Here is a 20,985-nt window from a genome sequence, read left to right on the forward strand (position 1 = left end):
ATGAATCTAGACAAAGGACGGGAAGCAGGGAGAATATGCAGAACTGCAGATCAAAATTTCTGCCTGCAGAGCAACTGAGGGATTTTTTAACCTCTGTTGGCATTAAAAGGGAAAGGTTGAAAAAAAATTGGCTTCACAGGTGTGGGCACCGACACAAATGTGCACGTGATGGCGGGGACGGGGGAAGGGGCACTGGAATGATGACGAAAGGCTCATTAGGGTAAGAGGTGTTGTCCCGACAGAAGGGGGGGTGAAAGGAGAAGAGGACAGTGAGCAGGAGGACATGACAGCCCTGGGGGAGGATTTGATGAGGGGGAGGTGAGAGGGAAAGATGAGACTGAAAGATACAAAAAACAAAGCAGACAATTCTTCAGTGAGACATGTACATGTATGATTGCATCTGGTACAGGTCCCATTAGTACTTTGTCCGTGGACACGTACCGGTAGTACATGTGGTGAATGAGTAGACAGCGTCAGATTTTTAATGACTGCATACCGGTAGAATTCCACCGGAAAATGAGGAGAGACGTTGTGAGGCCTTTTCAATGCCGCTATCCTGTGACCTTCAATTTTGTTGCATTAATGCATTTAATTCAGCAGCAGAAGTGAATGGCCACACAGTAGGGCAGATTTTTTTTTTTTTGAGGGGAGGGGGGGCTTTTTTTCCCGGAACACTGAATTCACTACTTTGTCACGACTGAATTGAGTGTCCGTGATGATGCATCCGTTACCGTGGTTTCCAAGCTTTTGCTTAATGTGGGCACCTTGCTGTACACAACAGCCGAGGCATTTGGGAAAGCTTATGAGTTTAAAGGACACAGGCTCCCTTTGGGATTTTTGGGGCAAGAGAGCTAAGAAAAAAAATGCATCAAAAACATTTCCAGCAGTGCAAAAAAGGAATTTAGAAATGCCCTTCCAGCCCACAGGGACATGTGGACATAATGTATTTCCTGTGCACAGGTACGTGTTTATGTGAAGATAACACAATTTGGAAAGCATGTGTACTCGTACTCTGTAAAAAGGCTTTCAGACTTGATTTCTTTGCAAAACACCCATAATGCAAGAGGCCAGACTTCTAAAAGGAAAATTATTATCATTTATAGTGTTTGGCCTTCCACTTGACGTCTCCTACTGTACATGATGTACTGGTTCCAGTACATGTACGGTGGAATGTGTACCCTACACCAGACACCTACAGTTGTACATGTATCATACACGACATTTCATCACTGAAAAAGTTGGTATCAAGTCTGATTCACAGCCATGGCTCAAAGTGTAGACTTGACTTTACATTGACAAATTGCAACAGTTCTTTCACATCAGACGTGTTGCACATTGACGTGGACAATGTACAGTATGTACATGTAAGTACATGAACAGTACAGCATGCCCGTGCCATGATAAGGAGCACGCACTGGCTCTGTGCATACATGTACACTGTACATGTACATGTACCGTACATACCGTACTGCAAACTTTAATGCTAATGCATGGATATACATGTACACGGTATCCACTTCATGCCTGATCCACCATGCCCATTTTGGCGGCACAATGTTAATGTGCACAAGTGGGAAAAACATGGCCATCTAACGATTTGAAGTCAAGTCTACAACTGAAAGAGGAAGAATTGAAGAAAAAACCACGGGGGAGTGGGGTGAAAAAGCTCTCTCACTAAAAAAAAGCTCTTGACCATGTATCCTGCCACAGAACTCGCAATTACCCGGATGATGACAAGAACTCCCAGATGGAGTGAGGGCCCTTCATCACACATTACAGCTTCTTCAACCTCAAATCCAGTGCTCAACTGGCCCATACCAGGCAAGAGCTTGAGGCTGACAGCATTCACACCCTCCTGTCACTTACATGTACATGTACCTATACATACATGTACATGTAGATATACAGGTATCACCAAAAAACAGTTCTCACAGCCAGAACAAAAAACACATCTCTGGAAACAGCAGCAAAAAAAGGGTTTTGGTAACGGCAAGTTTTGTGATTTTCTTCAGTGACACAAGAGAGTGAATTCTTGAAGTTGAAAGGGGACGCAAAGAGTCAAATGGTTTGGATTTGGACTGTTTAAAAAGAAATGAGTGCTTTGCATGCACGTACACCTGTACCGGTAGACACATGACATCAAAGATACACAAAGACATCCCAAGGAAGACGACAAAACAAACCTCACAACAAACCCATGAACTCTGAAATCATTTTCAACAAAATCCTTGTTTTCCCTAAAAAATGTTCCCTTTTAATGTTTTTCTGGAAAACTTGCTGTGATTGCATGGGGCATTTATGGGAAACTTGTTTAACTACATGTACATGTAAGAAAGTACTAGTACATGTACATGTAAGTCGTAACTACATGTACAAAACCTGTATCTTGCAGCATTTCACAAATAAAAAGGAAACTACATGTACATGTACATGTGCCTGCAGTACAACAGCACCGGTAATCTCCAGAACACACCCTAAAACATATTGCAATATGCATGTACCGGTACATTGTACGTGTAATCTTTAAATTTACATTAATTAAATCCCTAGAAACATATGCTACGTGTTTTCATGTCTCTGTCTCATAAAATGTGACAACAGGCTCTTCTTGTTGCTAAATACATGTACATCTTAGCATGCATCTCATACATGTATGAGAAAACCTTTTACATTAAACAATTTGAGTACAACCATACGAGTATGCAACTCAATGTACCGTACATCGTTCCAGTGTTTTCCACAGTGTGGAAATCTGACACACTGCCAAGAATATTCTTTGCCTGCACTATGATTGTTTGGCAGGCAAAAGTTGTCTGAGCGTTTAATGAAAACTCAACGTAATTTTGCTGGAACTACATGTACGGTATACACGTACATGTAGAGTGAAAAGGTGTGGAGAAGTTCCATAGGACATGTATATGTAGGAAGGCCCATGTGAGTTGAAAGGAGTTAAAACAGGCATTCTAGCTTGCAACTCCAAGCAGTCAAGATTAAGTTACGTTAGGCCAGAGTAATTTTGATTTAATCATTAACAGCATGCTGGTAACCACAAAGGTTTTCCAGAGTCTTTTGCTCATCAGGTTTTTTCTCCAGGTTTTAGTCCAGTGGCCATTTACATTGTACCGGTATATAACTCTGAAACAAGGCAGGCTTGGATAAAACTTTGATTACACACCTACATGTAGCATTCGATTCCAACAATTATTACTGTTGGAAATGTTTGTGCTTATTGCCCTGTAAACACTCGAATAAAATTCAGCTCCATCTGCTGCAGGCAAGCTACCGGTACATGTACACATACATTGTATACCCTATGTAAAGGTGTACTGAGATGTGTTTTCCATTGAGTCTGAGGGAGTACTGTATTAGACTTGACAAGTTGTTTCTATAGGAAGAGGACAGGACTTACACAAATGGTGCATGTACCGGTACACGTACATGTACATGTACTAGTACAATGTACATGTATATGTATGCTGTATCATATGCTAAAGTCTACCGTAAACCCATATTCTTTGTGAGAAAGTGCTGACAGAGCATGGAGTTTTGATATGGATTTTTTTTTAACTTTAAATACTTCCTTAAATTTTGATTGCATTTGCAAAAACAGTAGAGCAACTCTATGTTCAAAACATATCACCTTAAACATGCTAGTACTCGTACATATACTCGTACGTACATGTATATGGGTGTGGGTACATAGATAGAGATTTCCCTGCGACATGAACAAATATGTGTACCTTTAATTCTGCCTTGCTTGTTTTCCACCACGAACAACTTGAGACGAAAACAGATTCAATTTCATTGGACCTCAGGGAAGGCTCCTCAATTTAATGCTGCGGGTATATGATTTTCTACTCAGATGTCTCCCGCACTAACTCGCGCACACACATACATGTACATGTATGTGTACATGTAGTACATGTACACTACATGTACATCAGCAAGTTATATACCCTCTCACTCAAAACACGGTTTAATCTGGGTTACTGCTGTGTACATGCATAAACTACAGGTACAAGGCATTTTGAGACGCTTTATGGTAATCTGCCTGTCTGCTTTTCAGTGACTTTTCTTCAACTGTAAATTTATTAAAATTTATTTAAATTTATGTAAATATATTTTGCTGATCGTTAAAACTGTAACCAGCACAAACTTCTTAAGTAAAGAACACTGTATGTACACGTACATGTAGCTTTTCTTAGCTAGTTTTAAACAGTTTCTCTTTCTAAGTCACATGTGTAATACATGTAAGTGCACACAAAAGTACTGGTACCATATAGTAAAACCTCCCCGTGGGAGTAAAATAAGGGATCATCACTTTAACGTGTAGTCATCCGTTTCTTTTCACTCGTTTCTTTTAATTCTATAAGAACTTTATGTTTTATGAGTCTTGACAATATTGCCACGTTTGATGTGCCAAATTGTTCCGGCAGACACAAGGAAATTATGCTTTAACCCCTTGACGACGGGAATTTCTTCCCGAAAGAAAGCCGACTCCAAGAATTCCAGACTCACTTGGCCACGAAGGCCACCTGCCAAACCGCAAATTCTCGGTTTGTGGCCCTGCGTGCTCTGCACGCTTTGAATTACACGGTGAAAAGGCTGATTGTTCGGTGGCATGCGGCTCTACTCAAGCTTCCACATTCCCGTTGCCTCTTTTCAAAGTGGGGACTATTGTGAAGCTGGTGATTATGATGCAAATTCGGTCTTTTCATTTCTGGGCTACACACAAAGGCCAATGACCATATATACAAGAGCCAGGGTCTGCCTTCTTTCACCGTGTTCGCTCAAGCGTGGGCCGAGAACAATAGCTGAAAAGCGGGCTGAGGATCTCAATTTTTACAGCGGCTCTATCTGCGTCCCGGCACGAAGGGGTTAAACACAAGGACAAGTGCAAGGCTACAGGTAATTTACTTTGCAAAGTATTAAGGTGATCGATACAAGACAAACTCAATCTCTGAATGTTGTAATTCAACAACACCTCAATTGCAATGACAAATTCTCTGCAATTGTAAACTTACCCAGTACAATGTACATGTACCATACATGTACATTACATGCATGTACATGTACCAGTACATACCAGTACATGTACATATACATGTACATTCAGGCAGAACCTCAAGTGAGGTCAGGACTATCTTTTAAACAACTCACGGTGAGGAGAAGAAAACAACAACACTTTTCGAGAGCTTGAAAGTCTCAAGATGAAACAAATTTAATTTTGCCCTGAAACATTAGACACCTCCAAAAATAATTTGAAATACTACAGGTACCAATTGCACAGAATTGACCTCTAAATTACGAAGATGAAAGTTTCTTACATCCAAGAGACAAACAATGGATGTACACGTACAGGCATCCACAGACACGTACAGACAATGTTTGGAAAGAATACAGTAAGCACACTGTCGCACGACAGCAGCATTCTCTATCAGGTGGTTCAGGAATTGAGGATTAAAGGCCAACTTCAATGTACCAGTACATAAAAGACTTGGAGCTCATTTGTAATTTTGTTTTTACTTTTGGCCCTCGAAAATATAGAAAACTGTGAGTGGAACTTTTAAATGGAAGGAACACGAGAAATACTGTATTCTGTCTAACTACATGTACCTGTTTAAACAAGCAATGTCTTTGCCCACGTAAAAAATTTACAGTAAAGGCTAAAACTGAATCTGCCTTAAAAAGGAACTATTTCCAATTCATTTCTACTCACCTTTGGATGCTGCAGCCCCACTGTGCACACTTTCAAACAAATGGGACTGTCAAAACACTTGAATATGCATCTAGATCAGATGCACAAACAGGAAGTAGGCCTAATATGAAATTCTAGCTGGCACAAAATCAATAATATGAAGTCAATTTTAATCGGTTTGAGCAAAGCCCTTCACCATTCTTCACTTAAATAAATAAGGTCCAATTTCAACCGCAACTCACCTCTTACTCAACCACAGACAATTGTCCTGTCACTCAAGAGAAGCCACATTCACGAGAAACAACAAAACTGCACATCCCACGTCAAATGCTAGTGAGGCTAAAGAGAAAAAAACCGAAGCCAATGCTAGGAGGCTCCTCTCTCCAATGTGAACATGGTAAAATGCATTGAAAAGGCAAACACAGGGCAGCCACACACAAAATTCCAAGCAGGTTTGCCACTCAATTTCAAGTATTTTGGAACCTCCCCCCAAAAAAACAATGTCAGCAACAAATTTCCTCTTGGCAGACTGATGCAGGAGATTCGAGCTTCCTGGCCGTGACACATCCACGGTACACGCACACTGTGTGTGACGGGGGGCGGGACTCCTCACCGGTGTGGTAGTGCAGCGTGCCGTGATGCAAGGGGCATCTGCAGCTGTTGTCTGCAGGGATTGGATCACTGGAGGATCATGCATATTCATGATCTGGAGGTACGATACCACCGACACACTATCACTGCACATGTGCATGTATCTCACAGTGGAAACTAAAGCTGGCTGCATTTTGATTGGCTGAAGGGTATCGTGAATATCTGCAACTCAAGCTTACATGTACGTGTATGTATGCTGAGTACAATTGCACAAAAAATACATGTACACACTACACACGTGTACATGTACACATACATGTACATGTACACGTTTCATGTGCAAAAATACCAGTACATCTGTGCCCATCACACTGTGTTAATGCCATTTGCATAAAACATCAGATCAACTCTTTCTCAATATGATGGATGCAATTAAGTCTCAATACGGTTACGGTAATTGTTCCACCAGTTTAGTCATAAAATGCTTAATATAGTTCCACTTACTGGTACATGTACCGGTACACGTATCTTTACAAATGGAATTACATGTAAAAATATCTCTTTTTTTAAAATGACAAAATGGTATGAGTACCAGCAAAATTGACTATTTTAAAAGAACCAGGAAATAGAAATATTTGTATAAATTTTACTGAAACCCTTGAAATTGCATCTTTGGGTTTCAATTAACCTTATTTTAAATTTTAGTTTAGCAATTTTGACCGATATTTTGATGCTGATTTGGTTTTATGCTAATGCATATTTGCACACTGGCATGTTCTTCATAAAATGGACCAAAGTGCAACTCCGGATGTCATTTTTCAAAACTTCTAAAAGAGTAACTCTGATCATGTAAAATACAAATTAGCACCTTCAGATTTTGAAAAATGATTATATGGGGATAATTAGGCATAATATGTACTTATCATGGTGGACATTTGGTTGGCTACCAGTGCAAATCAAATGGAGTTGAATTCATTTAAAGTTTCACGTCAAAGTGTTTACACCAGAGGACTTGATTTCAAAACCTCTCAACAAGGAGAATTCAGTATATTTTTCGACTGATGTTTTTTAAAGCACCAAAGAAACTACTTTTAAAAAATATAAGCCACGAAAAAGAGCACAAAATTGACAGAAAATGATGAAAAAAGTTTGTCTCTCTTAACTCTCTTACCGTTTATAATCACTCTCACTATACCAACATTTTTGGCAGGTCTTGTATCTTTCAACCACCAAACATTATCTTTAAGTTTGGCTGCATCAAAAATTTATAATGAGTACAATATGTTCGTTTGCAAACGACATATTTGACAGAATTTTGATGACGTTGACGTTGAACTTTGATGAAGAAAATGTGATCGGTCCAGTCGTAAAAGGATGATGGTTTAGCGGTGCTTTTTTGTACTCTTTTTAAAGCTTGTGTTGTACATCGATACATATGGATTTTAATCGCTTCTTTTAGTCAATTTTTTTTACACTAATGACAGAATCGAATGACATTCGCGACTGCCGACTTCGGGAGCCGATTAATTGTGAGAGGTTCTTTTTAATTTCGTGATTAAGATTTTAATATGAGTAAATATTATCACCTTTCACTCCATATAAATCTGTGTAAAATAACCTCCGGGATTATCACTCCTTAGTAAATTCTGTTGGCTCGGATTTTAACAGGGAGTTCATGTCCCTCAAAATTGCTAATGTTCGAGATTTTAATTAATTAACTCAAATTAAGTCGAAAGGTTGACACGGTCATCATTGTTCCAAATACATGTATCAGCCATGACTTCCCTCATTACATCAATCATTGGAAATTAACTCACTGCTATTCACTTCAGGAAAAATGAACCCCAAAGTTGAACATTATCTAATGGTCCATATTTTGAGGAATCTGCCATATTCATGAGCAGAACTATGATGTCATATTGCAAGGCATTGGATCTCAATGTTGCACTGATTTGTGCACAGAACATTTCTAGAGTTTTTTAACCACTGCTGTGGCAGATTTCATTTTCTTTGGCAATTTATTGCTGTGTAAGTATATGGCAATAATCCAGCAAAAATCCTTTACACGGAAATGTTCCCAGAAATGTTCCCAGCAAATTTGAGATTCACAATTTGAACATGAAAAAATGCAACCTGAACCATGTCTTCCAGGATTTACTTTAAAGCAAAAAGGACCCTCACTTGTCCAGAAATGTGTGGTCAAATTTCAATGTTTGAAAAAGTGCACCGTTCAGTTAAAAAACGATCTAAAAAAAAAGTGATTCTAAGAAAAATAATTTCCTGGATCCTTTAATGTGTACGGGTACATGTACAGTACATTATAGAGCTTTATATAAAAAGTTGAGCACTAGCCCTATCGACTCATGTACAAATTAAGTGATGCATGTTGGGTGCCTTCATATTTGTGCACAAACCTATGGAAAACTCACAATTTGCCATGCCAATGATATTCCAGTTGGCTTCATTGTGCACCAAACTTCTGAAGATAGCACAAGGGCATTAGTCATTACATGTACTTCAAGGGTTTGAATTTTGTGTTGTGTAACAGCATACAATGAATTATGGGGCAGAGACAGCTCCACGTTTCACAATGACACATTATTTTAATTCACAATTAGACCTAGCCAAGTGTACCGTACACATGGTACATGTACAGTACATACATGGACATACATGTACACGAACATTTACCAGTATTATAAAAAAAAATAAGTCATCAGACCTGCAAATACAAGTACATGTACTGGTATACATGTACATGTACCCTACCGGTACCAGTGCCAACCAGAAGAAATCTCCATCAACTAATGGGAAAATTCTCTCACTTGCATACATGTACATGTATACATGTAGGGGTAGCTAGTGTACTGTTGGATATCTCCACAGAAATGTACTGCATGTACCGTACATGTACGTGTATGTATTGTCTGGGCGCCTAAAATGACGCGCATGTACATGTATAATGACGCGCCAACTTCTGATTTTGAATATTGCGGTGCACGCGTACAGACTTGGCGGACACTCGCACTCATTTGCAACATCAAATGTCTGACTACTTGAACATAATGTGGAAAGTTAAGGCTTTACCGGTAAGTTTTGACATTATTGATAGTCACGTAACCAAAGTAAGTCAATTGCTAAATACAAATACTGCTAGGCCTATCTGTAACCGTCAAACAGTAATCATCAGCTGCAAGAGTTCAATGAAGGTGGCCCCCTGTAGTCCAATCACACCCAAGCAACATCGTACAGACAGATGATGCATACAAAACGGCCTTTATTTTATTACCGAGCCCCAATCGAAACACATTTCTTATATAAATTGAGAAATGTCATTTAAGTAGATAAAGACCTAAAACTAAATTGGTCTGGGTGTGATGCAGTTAGGTACATAATATGGTTCTATTCTTGCAGTCTATCTGATGATTTAAACTAGGTAAATGAGTATAATGAACGTAGCATGTAAAAGTAGGCTTCGCAGGTAGGCCTAGTCTATAGGCCTAAATTTTCAGTAAGTTACCGCTAAGCAATATCCATTGCGTAACAGGCAATTAGTCATGTTTTTTTATCTTAAAAATGCCAACAAAATCCATTTTCAACTAGTTATTTATTGCTGGTTATTTTATATTTCAATTGTAGAACATGTGCCGAAGCCCCGAGAAATGGGGTAGTCAGACGTGCTATCGGTACAGGCCACACGATCTGACGGCACTCACCAATGTCTATTTATCTGTGCACGATTATGGTACATCTATAAGAGGTGCAGCCAGGAAATTCGGGGTTCCCGAAGCAACACTTTGTCGTCGTGTTGGTTGGTTTAGTCTGGGGTGCAACCAGTCCTAGCATTGGATGAGGAGGCACGGCTAGCTCGGCATATTTCATACATGGCTGCATGTGGCTACGGCTACAGCACAAGTGAAGTAATCTATTTAACTTCAACATTTGCCATAAGCCTACATTAAAAGAGATGAAAATCACCCCTTCAGCAAGGCATGGCTCAAGAATTTCATGGGGCGTTGGCTGGAGTTGAAACTCCGAAAACCTAGAAGTCTAGAAGTACACCGAGCTGAGGCAACATCCCCGGTGGTAGCATCTTACTTCTTGGAGCTACGAAGGATTATGGAAAAGTACAACCTGACCACCGCCCCAGAGCGCATATACAACGTTGATGAAAAGGGTCTAAAGCAAGGGCACACCCTACCACGTATCGTCGGAGAAGCAGCAGCCAGGGCACTGCCAGCTGCAGTTTCTGGAAAAGGCTCCACAGTCACTTTCTACTGCCCTTGCCATGGGGTTCCCTGCAAGCCGTCAACTGAGGAATGGTCAACTTGAATAGTCAGGATCAAATCTTGTTGTACAAGTGAAAATTACATGTACTTTGCATTTTACTTCTTCAGATGATCTTTTTCAAACATCTTTTTATCAGAAAAAAATTGTAAAACATCATTTTTGTTTGTTTTCTCACTTTCGTTTCTTTAGATAATTGTAAACATGTTTTTATATCTTAGACAAATCTTAAATACAATGTATATTGTCAATTTCGTACGATGTTGTTGTTAGTTATCTCTTCAAATCCTAATTGTAAAAGACGTTTCTTAAATAGTTCAAATAAAATTTCTTGTAAATAGTTTATGTACATGTATGTAATACGCAATATGTAATAGGCCTACATATGCATGTGCTTAGAGCAATCTGGCAAGGGGGAGGGGGTGGCCAGGGGGGCAAGGGGGGTGCTTAGGGAGATCTGAGGCCATTGCTTTGTCAATGATCAGCTAATGCACCCCCAGGGGGCCTCTGCCAGGAAGCACATTTGCAACTGCATGGGTGATTAACCACTTCATGGCGGGGCATTTTTCAATGTTGATGATGCTGGGCGGGCATGACTATCATTTTTTCGTTTTCAAAATCCTTGAAAAATTCATCATTCCATTTAACAGTCGTTTATAGCCGCACCAAGTATTCTTCAGGCACTACTCTTAAGTTGACAGGTGACCTTCATTGACGCTCGGAGTATTTCAGCCAGGCCAGCAGCCTTGTAAACAGAAACCAGATTGTGCAGTGTTGTATAACTGTCTTTTGTTCACGAACCTGGCTCAGTGCACTGCTGATTTCTTTTCAATAGGGGCCAGATTAGCGTGCAGCGGTGCTGCGTGGCTCATCGCTGTGGTGGTGGAGCGCTTTTGTCCGCGGTGGTAATCCGCTCGCTCTCAATGCCCCAAACCCTGGTATACGGTTTCAAAACAAGGCTGGATTATCACCACTCTTGAGAGTGAAAAATGTCAGTAATGCCCAGCAGCCTGGTCTTTTGTTCGGAGTACGGTCTTTTGTTACAGGGCCCTGTTTCCTTTGTCCGAGTTCGGAGACCCCAGCCACCCATGTAAACCATATGTCTCCGATCCCGGAGTCCCTGGCAGGAAGTGGTTAACCTAGCTATTGCACTGGTACTGTAGCACAAAAAGCAGAACAGAAATCCAGATAGATGGTTTCAGGCAATGGCATATTGCACATGTGTGGTACCCGAACAAAATCACTTCCATTCATAACAAAAACCACAACATTCAAACTGACAATGTCAGTGACTTGGTCCCGCCTTTCCTAACAAAAGAAATTGTTAATTTCCGTCCATGCGGTAACAGCTGGGCATGTTGTACATGTATGTGTGTACTTGCAAGTGCACTACCACACGTCCAGTACACATACACATTACCATGGCATATGTACATGTACATGTACATACCGGTACATGTAGTGTAGTGTGGACATTTCATTCTCTTCACGTACATGTATAGAGAACGTAATTATAAGAGAACTCAGTGAAAATAATACATGTACTTTTTCTTCAACTGTAAGTGTAAACACTACCATTACGGTATTCAAAGCTTGATTTTTACTGGTTTCCTTAACTTTTTTTCCCATTTTGCTGCATACTTGTACATGCATGTACTGGTACATGTATCCCTAACCTCCAAATGCCCCACAACCTGCTCTTCTGAAGCGAAAAAACTTGTATGCACATGAATAATGAGACCACACAAGGTTCCCACAACCTGTATACATACATGTATGTGCTACATGTACCTGTTTCAATTATTTTCAGACTGACACTGAGTTGGCACAAAGTTTGGCACAAAAATGAAAGTTGTCGCTTGTTGACAATTAAAGCACCCTCCGTTGTTCATGCAATTCAGCATACAAGTATTTGTTACATTCTTATCGTACCACTAGGGGCATCAAAGGACCCATTATGGCCAAATATACATGTACATGTACTGTGATCGTAAATGCCTATGTACTGTACATGTACAGGTACAATGTGCATACATTACAGTTTGTGGGACGTACATGTACATGAACTGTACATCATTGCATAAGGTTTCACATATACTGTGACCACGGTAGTCAGTGATAGGAATCCGTTTAAGCAGAAGCTGCAATAATCATTAGGGATGTCTAGACTGCTGATCGACAAAGCGGAACCGTAATCACATTAGCAGTGGTAATTAATTTTTCTCGGTCAGGCCCAAACGAGTTCCTCACAATTAAAATCAATGCCAGTGGCTGCACGCGTGGCTGGTTGTAATCACTGGTGTCGTGGTCCATTTGTCACAGGGGAACCCTGAGAAAATCAAATTGGGCTGTGCCTTTGTGGCTTGATTTTAATGACCAGGATATGCCACTGGGAAATGGTGATAATCAAATCAGACAGGCTCGAGAGTGTCACACAGGTATTAAATGGGCGAGCTGATGCTGGCAAAACTATAATGCATGGTAAGAGATTGATTTTACAAAATACTGGAACTACACAATTCTTTGGTAAACCTCCAAATTATTGCATGGTGGTCAAGTTTTGGAGAAAAGATTTCACAACAGGGATATTGGCACATTTGTGCTGAGATTAAAAAAGCGAAAGATCACCATTTATGAAAGATGGACAGAAACTGAAAGGCTAAATCCAGTACATGTAGCTGCGGAAAATATACGATACATGCACATGTACCAGTTGGTTTTTTTTGGCAACTGAACATCAAGAGGATTTATTGAATTGCGTGTTCTCCCAATGTACTACATGAATGCGTCTTGAACATTGTTACATCCCTGAAAAAACAAACTGGAGGGAGAAAAAAAGGCAAATGAAACCTGGCATGTTTGTCGACAATCAGTGCAAACAACAAGGAATTTGAACCTAGCAGACTGTGGGCTGCATCCATCATTCGCTTCTGGGGAGGGGAGAAAAAACGCGACAGGAGAGAGAACACAAAAAAGACAGATTGTGTCAACAAATTCTGTCTGCGCTCAAACATGTTTGATCAAATTAGCGGAAGTCTGCTATGAGAGCAAACAAGAGCCATCCATCTTGATGGCATACTGACACATTCTATGGAACTTATTTTGGTTTGTTTTTTCAGCGGACATTTTTCTGAAATGCACAAATGTACAGGCCTACAAATACCGTGCTGAACTTGACATACGGTACATGATGTACATGTACATGCAAAGCCTTTTATGATGTTGCTTGCTTTAATTCTCAGAGCCCAGCCCCTTCGTTTGTTTGTGAACATTATTCATGTTATCTTGCTGTTGACTATGAAATGGATAGGGAGGTACGGGCCTCCACAGTTTCTACCGTTTTGGCACACTGTCTCAAGTTAACAACTCTCAATCCTTGGGTAACAATTACCAAATTTCTTTTGCACGAGTTTCCCCCATCCCTACAAATTTATAAAAAAGCAAACCTAATACATGTACATGTGTATGTGCACAGTACATGTACTGTACATGTATATATACAGTACTGGTACACTGTACATATACGGTAATAATAATAATAATAAAAAATAATTGACATTTATAAAGTGCCCAATCCATCAAGCTGCTCCCAACATGCCCGAGCACTGTACATCAAAATATAAATAAAACCTACATGTACCATATTTTTAAAAAAATGTATGTACATGTACATTCCGGTATGTACCCATAGGTGGAGGACAGAATACCAGTACCTATGTAAATTCTCTTCTGTTAGAACAAACTCATGTTGGTCCCGCATCTCGGTTATTTTGCAAAATAGATTCATGTCCTAAGCATCATGCTGTCACCCACTGGTAGTAAGGTGCAAATTTGACTGGTATCCGTCCCGACATAATTTCCTTTTTCGTAATGGAAATGAGATGTATATGTACACGTACGAGATGGGGACGGGAACCAGTCAAGTGAAATGAAGATCTATTCAACAGGTACCGCTGAATAGAACAAATAATTCAATGACATGTCAGCAATAATCCATCAGTCAGTTAACACCGATTTATTCAGACATTGTATAAAGCTGAATGTATAGTACATGTACATGTACAGTACAAAAGTTTGAGCTCTGATTTGATAGAGGATGTGGGAGGGGACTTCTATGCAATGGACATCTACACACCGGTACATGCATACATCTACACTCTTTAATATATTATACAGTAAATATTGTCCTTCCCCCCAGAAAAACCAAAATTTCCTAACATGCTAAAAAGAAAAAACACTAACAATTATAACCACAAATTCAAGTGAACAATTGGTACCCAGGTGCATCTGGGAATTTACATGTACTGTAGCTCTCAGTGTGCAAAAATGTTACATGAGGTGATTTATTCAAGATGTTATATCAGTGACAGAAGGCTCCTTGAAAGGTGTACAGGCAAAAAAAGAAATCATCCTCAACGTTGAAAGCCCTTCAGGACTGACCAGCAACTTACTAGCCCTTCAGGACTGACCAGCAACTTACATGTACATGTACCTTCAGGACTGACCAGCAACTCACTAGACACTTCGTGTGTCAATCCTCCCCATCACACAGGGGACACACTTATGCCCCCCCCCCACCTTCTGGGTCAAACTTGACCGTTTGACAGCTTGAATCAACAACTCAAGAAAGACAGGAAAACCGCATTATCCTATCAGGCTGGAATTGCCCTGAAGAGAGATAAATCTATACCTTCATCCCCATTGTTAGAGCCCGTCAGGTGGCATTGATTCCCCTGCACCTAATTTCATGCAAACGCGTCTGAGAAAAATGCCAACCCTGGCCAGCCAGGTGCAAGTTAATGACATTTACAGCGGGAAAAAAACATGTTTTGGAATATTATGCAAATACTGTTGGTGCTGACCCCACTGTTGCCTTTACTTCTCCTGAAGGCTTCAAAATTTTGACCCGATACGTACACATTAGGTTTTTTTCTTTGTTCTTTTTCTCAAGTCTACATTTTTAAAAATACTTTTTCAGTTTACACATGTACACGTACAGCGTTAAAGACCATTCAGCTGTCACGAGTTTTGAGAAGTTCATCTAGAAAAATGCAAGATTTTAAACGGAAACTTATCAAACTGTGTAAAAACATCCGACAGAAACTCCTGGTCTCGGCCCCACATTATTTCATCTTCACAAACTGGCTCATGTGTACTGTACATTACGAGTATGTGTCCAACCTTGGTAAACTTTATAACTTCCAATACAGGGCAGGCTGGTCCATTTTCTCTTTTTAGATGATCACTCGAGTAATTTCTGCCCATACACCAAAAAAAAGAAAAGAAATTCTCTGCTTCAAACACACACTATAAGTCAGTCTCGGAAAAGAGGCCTTCAGAGTTTAAGACTGGGTTGACGTCAACGGCTAATTTCCAAGGGGGAATCATCCCTAAGAAAGCTGATCTTCTAAAGGGCTGTCTCTTACAAGTACAAAGGGCTTTTACATATACACGTAAGTAACACTGACAACATGGTGGTACATGTGTATACTACCGTATTGCAGAATGTCCAATGCTAGAGATCCTAAAAACGTGGTCTGCACGGTCTGTAACGGTGAACATGACTGGTACATGTACATGTGAATACACACATGTATATGTACTGAAAATGATTGTTGCCTGCCTTAACCCTGGGCAGGGATTTTCAGGGGATGAAATTTGACAGTTATACTCAGCTGCCTAGGGCAAGCCAAGACGTACCAGTTAGTACCAGTACCATCCAGTTAGCGTAGTGAATCAATAATGCTGCCCATTACAACCTACCGGTACATGTAACTATCAATGCAAAGGGCGCCTGCTCTCCCCAACTTATACCAGTACTGATAATATTCCACACGCATACATGTACATTAACCTACTCGTTGGAAAGTTACGCCGTATGTTTGGGTCCTTTCATGTCATGAAAGATTCAAGAGGAACACGCAATGAGCACAGTCAAAGTACCGCACACAGTAGGGTAAGGCCTATATGTACCAGGTACAAGTGAGAAAAGATGACTTGGAAACAGTACTGTGTACCTTACAAGTACAGGGTCAGTACATGCTGATGTACATGTACATGAACAGGCATCATAAGGTCATATGCGCAAGCTCTTAACGGTGAAAACCAGATGAAAACCACCATTACAATAACTAACATTTCAAAACTGTTTCTTTGCACTACATTCATATACCGGTAGTCTGCACTCTACTTGTACTGTGCCTCTGACTATATCTGCTTGAATTCAACTCACAGTCCATGTATGCACCTGTACATGTCAGCAGCGGAACGGTTTTAAAAGTGGGAGGCAAAACCCCGGCCATTACTCGTAGACTGAAAAGAATTTCATGAAGTTGCAATGTACCGCCAACAGCCGGTAGGTCGTTAATTATAAAGTGGGTACTGGTAGGGAGGGGGCAAAATAACTACATGTACATGTACCCTGACTTCAAAAACTAAATCAGTTTGAATATCTTATCAAATCTACATGTACACATCATGGAGTGCATACATAAACCGGCAACCTCACTTTAGGGCAATTGCCCACAGCCAACGACCAGTCAGTTTCCTTAATTTCTGCTTATAATGGCACCAGAGAGGCAGGTCCAAAGGAGCCATCTGCTGGGGGGGAGGGATTAAGGTGGCCTCCAGAGGTAATTGTCATTTTGATAAATGGTCTGTGTTGAAAGAGTTCTAACTGTTGTGTAGAAACAATCATAACTGTTAATGGTTGGTAACAGCTTTTATCACCAGAGGACGTTTCATTTGCACTGATAAATGCTTCCATATCTGGGTACTGACAGACTTTATGGGCAGACGTGGAGTCACCAACATGATCTTCACAGCCATTGGAATTTTTTTTTTTAATCAAGGACCCAAATGAACATGCAGATTTGAGCAGGTTGTCATAATGACTGTGAAAAACACAATGCAAATGGATAAAAAAAAACAAATTCAAGGATTTGAAAGTAGCTTGTAACAATTGTGTAAAGTACATGTAACATGTAGATGTACATGCAGTGTAGCAACAATTGCATACAAAATTGTACAGTACAAAATCCGAGTCCACATTGCATGAGGTACATGTACTAGTACGGTACTTGTACGTCACGTATACAAGTGCACTGGTCTAGTACACGTACATGTACACATAACAGTACATGTGCAGGTGAAGTACAATGTAACTTCATAAATTTCTATACCTACAGGTACATGTACATGTATACATGTATGTACAGTACATTATTCCTTCTAGAATCTTCCAAACTCTTCCATCAAGCAAGCCACCAAAACAATGAGACATACCGGAACATTGAACAGACCTATGTATGTAAGTTTACAACTGTCCACGTGTACAGTGTACATGTACAGTACGACAGTAAAACGCCCCACTCGAACTAGTACATATACATGTAGTTTTCCTACAAAGATGGAATCCAATGAGAGAGATCTACATGTACATGTATTAAAAAACACACGGAAAATCGATTTGTACTTGCATACATGTACATACTACATACACTGTACATACCGGTATAAAATTCATTGCTACAGCTGTGGAGTGTACATGTACATGTTAGTCAGTTTACATTAGTTACTTACATGTATACCCCTTACCCCTTCTGGGGTATAGGCTGTCGACAATGAGTCCTCCAGAGCCCTCTATCTTATGCTTTCACCTCCAGCTGCTTCCATGTGCGGCCCATCTTCCTGGTATCTGACTAGGGTCCCATCGGCAGGTGTTTTTCTGGGCCTCTTTTCCCCTTTCTTCGGGGATTCCATATAAGGGCCTGTCTGGTGGTACTGCATGGTACTCCTTGATGCTGATTTGCTCAGCGTGTGCCCAGTCCAACCCCACCTTCTCTTCCCTACCGGTATTTCATTTTCTGCTGACAACTGCTGTGTTAATGATCTTTTCTGGCCAGTGGATTGAGGATTCGTCTCAGAAATTGTTGATGATTGGCTGTGTACACACTGCCAATAATTACTTCAGGGTTCCTACACCTAATACACAATTAAATTCCAGGACTCTTCCATGACTTTTCCACGACCAAATTATGAAAACCCATGACCCAAAAATGCAATTTCTTGGACTATATTCAGACCTTTAAAGTTGCAAATAAAATCACACATTTTATGCACTTATTTCTGGTAACAGAAATCACACACAGTGTTTGAAAAATTTCATGACTTTTCCATGACTTTAATCATTTTCATAAAATTCCATGACTTTTCCAGGGCTGGAAATCTAAAACAAATTTCCATGACTTTTCCAGGCCGCGGGAACCCTGTTACTTGTAGGCCAACTGGTACAGAGAATGCTCCTGTAATTTCATCTCCTGGCCGCCCCTGAGTTGTTTGAATCAAGAGAAATCGGAAATCATTTCTAACTTACGGAGGAAGGAGAAACATACCGGTGTGTGTACATGTACACACGTGTACCGGTGTTTGTGCGTGAAGTGGGACTCTCCAAGATTATTGCCTTGCCTCCTGTCTGACACTCTGAAGGTAACAGGGACGACACTTGGCTATATTGACACAAAAGCCCTTCAATTGATGGGCAAAGATTGCCACACTAGTCTGATCGGCCTGGGATTTACAAAGGAGGGATACATGGATGTCCTAATATAAAAAAATACATTGAGAGCTCAACAGAAAAAAGGCAAACCTGAATTTTCTATTCAGGGAGACAACTACATGTACAGGTACATACACATTGTACAGTCTATATTTACATGTACGTGTACGTAAACATTGTCAATGTACATGTAATCAGAAATGTGCAAAGTTAAACCGTGGAATATTGACGTCACATTTCAATGCATGTCTGTAACAACACACATACATACATGTACATGTATGTACAATGCCTAGTCTCAAGCAATATTCATCCAAGTGAAGGGTGTACAGTATACAAAGTGAAAGTGTACATGTACATCCTTCAGATCTTCAGGTGCCCATGCAGATACTTCTTAAAGTTCAATACAGCTCAAGGGAATACCCCTTCAGTCCCTGTTTGTGTATGCTGTGTGTGTAGGCAGAAAAGCTGGCATTTACAGCTGGGTTGAGCAAACCAGCCTGTGACACCAATCCCTACGTCCCCCCCTCCATTTAAGTGGATAGGGTATTCTTCTAAGCCCTGATAATTTGACCATGCATTCCGGTAATCCAGTTGTTTTTCCAGCATCTACATATCGTATAGAAATGTGATTACAGGCACATGCATCTCAGGAGAATGAAGCCTGGCACAGCGCATCACTATACAGGATAACTATACCTGCTTATGAATCAGAATTAATATAAAGCCATTACAGTTTGGCAAACTGTGTCAATTTCATCGCTTCAAGAATGTTTTATTTCAACACATTAACAGTTACAAAAATAGGGGAGGCAGTTCTTTTTGAGAATGCATCAATGCAACATATCGTATGCATGGTTGCAAAAATATGAGGGGTCTCAATTTCAAACTGGTTTGCAACCACGAAGAAGTTTGTTTTTGGCCGGTTGTACAATGAATCATGACTGCGTGCATATTCACGATATTGCTGCCATATTTAACCATGCTGTCTTACACCCTGATGTTTTTGCATCCCTGGTGCATTTGTTGATTTCTTATCCATGTACAGTAATGCATTCATGTTGACAGATCATTGTCTTTGTGTGCTACCGGTACCTGAACCCTTTTCCTTTTCAGCAAGTTACACATCTCCCTGGTCAACCACGGTTTGCTGTTTCGATAATTACTATGTGTACTTCCTCTTTGACCAGAAGGTCTAAGCAGACCATCACATACATGTACATGTACAGTAGCCGGTAGGCATGATGGTAACAGGCAGTTTCATCAAGGGAATTTACATGTTCGGTACACTCTGAAAATGTCTAAGTCTGTATTGGTACACTCAAAGCAACTCAACGTAGCCGTAGGATCACTGTCTGTCCACTTCTTACCCCGGTAACTTCTTTGGTGGTCAAATCTGTTTCAATTTCTGTCTATAGATACATGCACTTGTACTTCCCAAGAAAACAAACGGTACCCTGATCCAAACTTCCAAGTCTTTGTCTTCCACAGGCATTGTGTACTGATACAGATATATACTGATATACATTGTATACTGTTTACATGTACATTGTACATTGCTCATGTACATGTACATACTAATCTAGTATATTGGGGATATGTGTAACATTTGTCCAGGATTCCATGAATTCTTATAGGGATGTCAACATAAACAGTTGGAGAAATGGGGCAGTTCTGTGTGTAGGCTACACTCACTGAAGGTTGCGGGCCAGTAAATAGATCCAGAATTGCCTGCGCGGACCAAATCTCGATTTGTAGGCTGTCAAATTCTCTGCTATAAGAGCCTTTCATGGCACATGGACTGGGTGGTTTGTTAAAAGGTAGATGAAATGCAGGGGCAAGACTGTCAGCT

At 40.3% G+C, this 20,985-nt stretch overlaps 1 protein-coding gene across 4 annotated transcripts in view; it reads right to left on the reverse strand.

Annotated features, from left to right (window-relative positions):
• The window catches only part of disp1 (dispatched RND transporter family member 1), a 56,448-nt gene that overhangs the window by 24,582 nt on the left and 10,881 nt on the right, over window positions 1-20,985 (reverse strand). Inside the window, exon 2 of one of the 4 annotated variants that reach the window (XM_022245617.2) lies at window positions 5,941-6,037. The exons of 1 other annotated variant lie outside the window; for it this stretch is intronic. The gene's annotated coding sequence lies outside the window, so the exon portion shown is untranslated. Of the gene's footprint in view, window positions 1-5,940; window positions 6,307-18,157; window positions 18,180-20,985 lie in introns of those variants that run through there. 2 more of the 4 variants (XM_087143223.1, XM_022245616.2) reach the window with 2 other exon arrangements.

The sequence above is a fragment of the Acanthaster planci genome, linkage group LG01, assembly GCF_054643075.1.
Source record: "Acanthaster planci isolate LZ-2023a linkage group LG01, COTS_SCS, whole genome shotgun sequence".
Classification (NCBI taxonomy): Eukaryota; Metazoa; Echinodermata; class Asteroidea; order Valvatida; family Acanthasteridae; genus Acanthaster; species Acanthaster planci.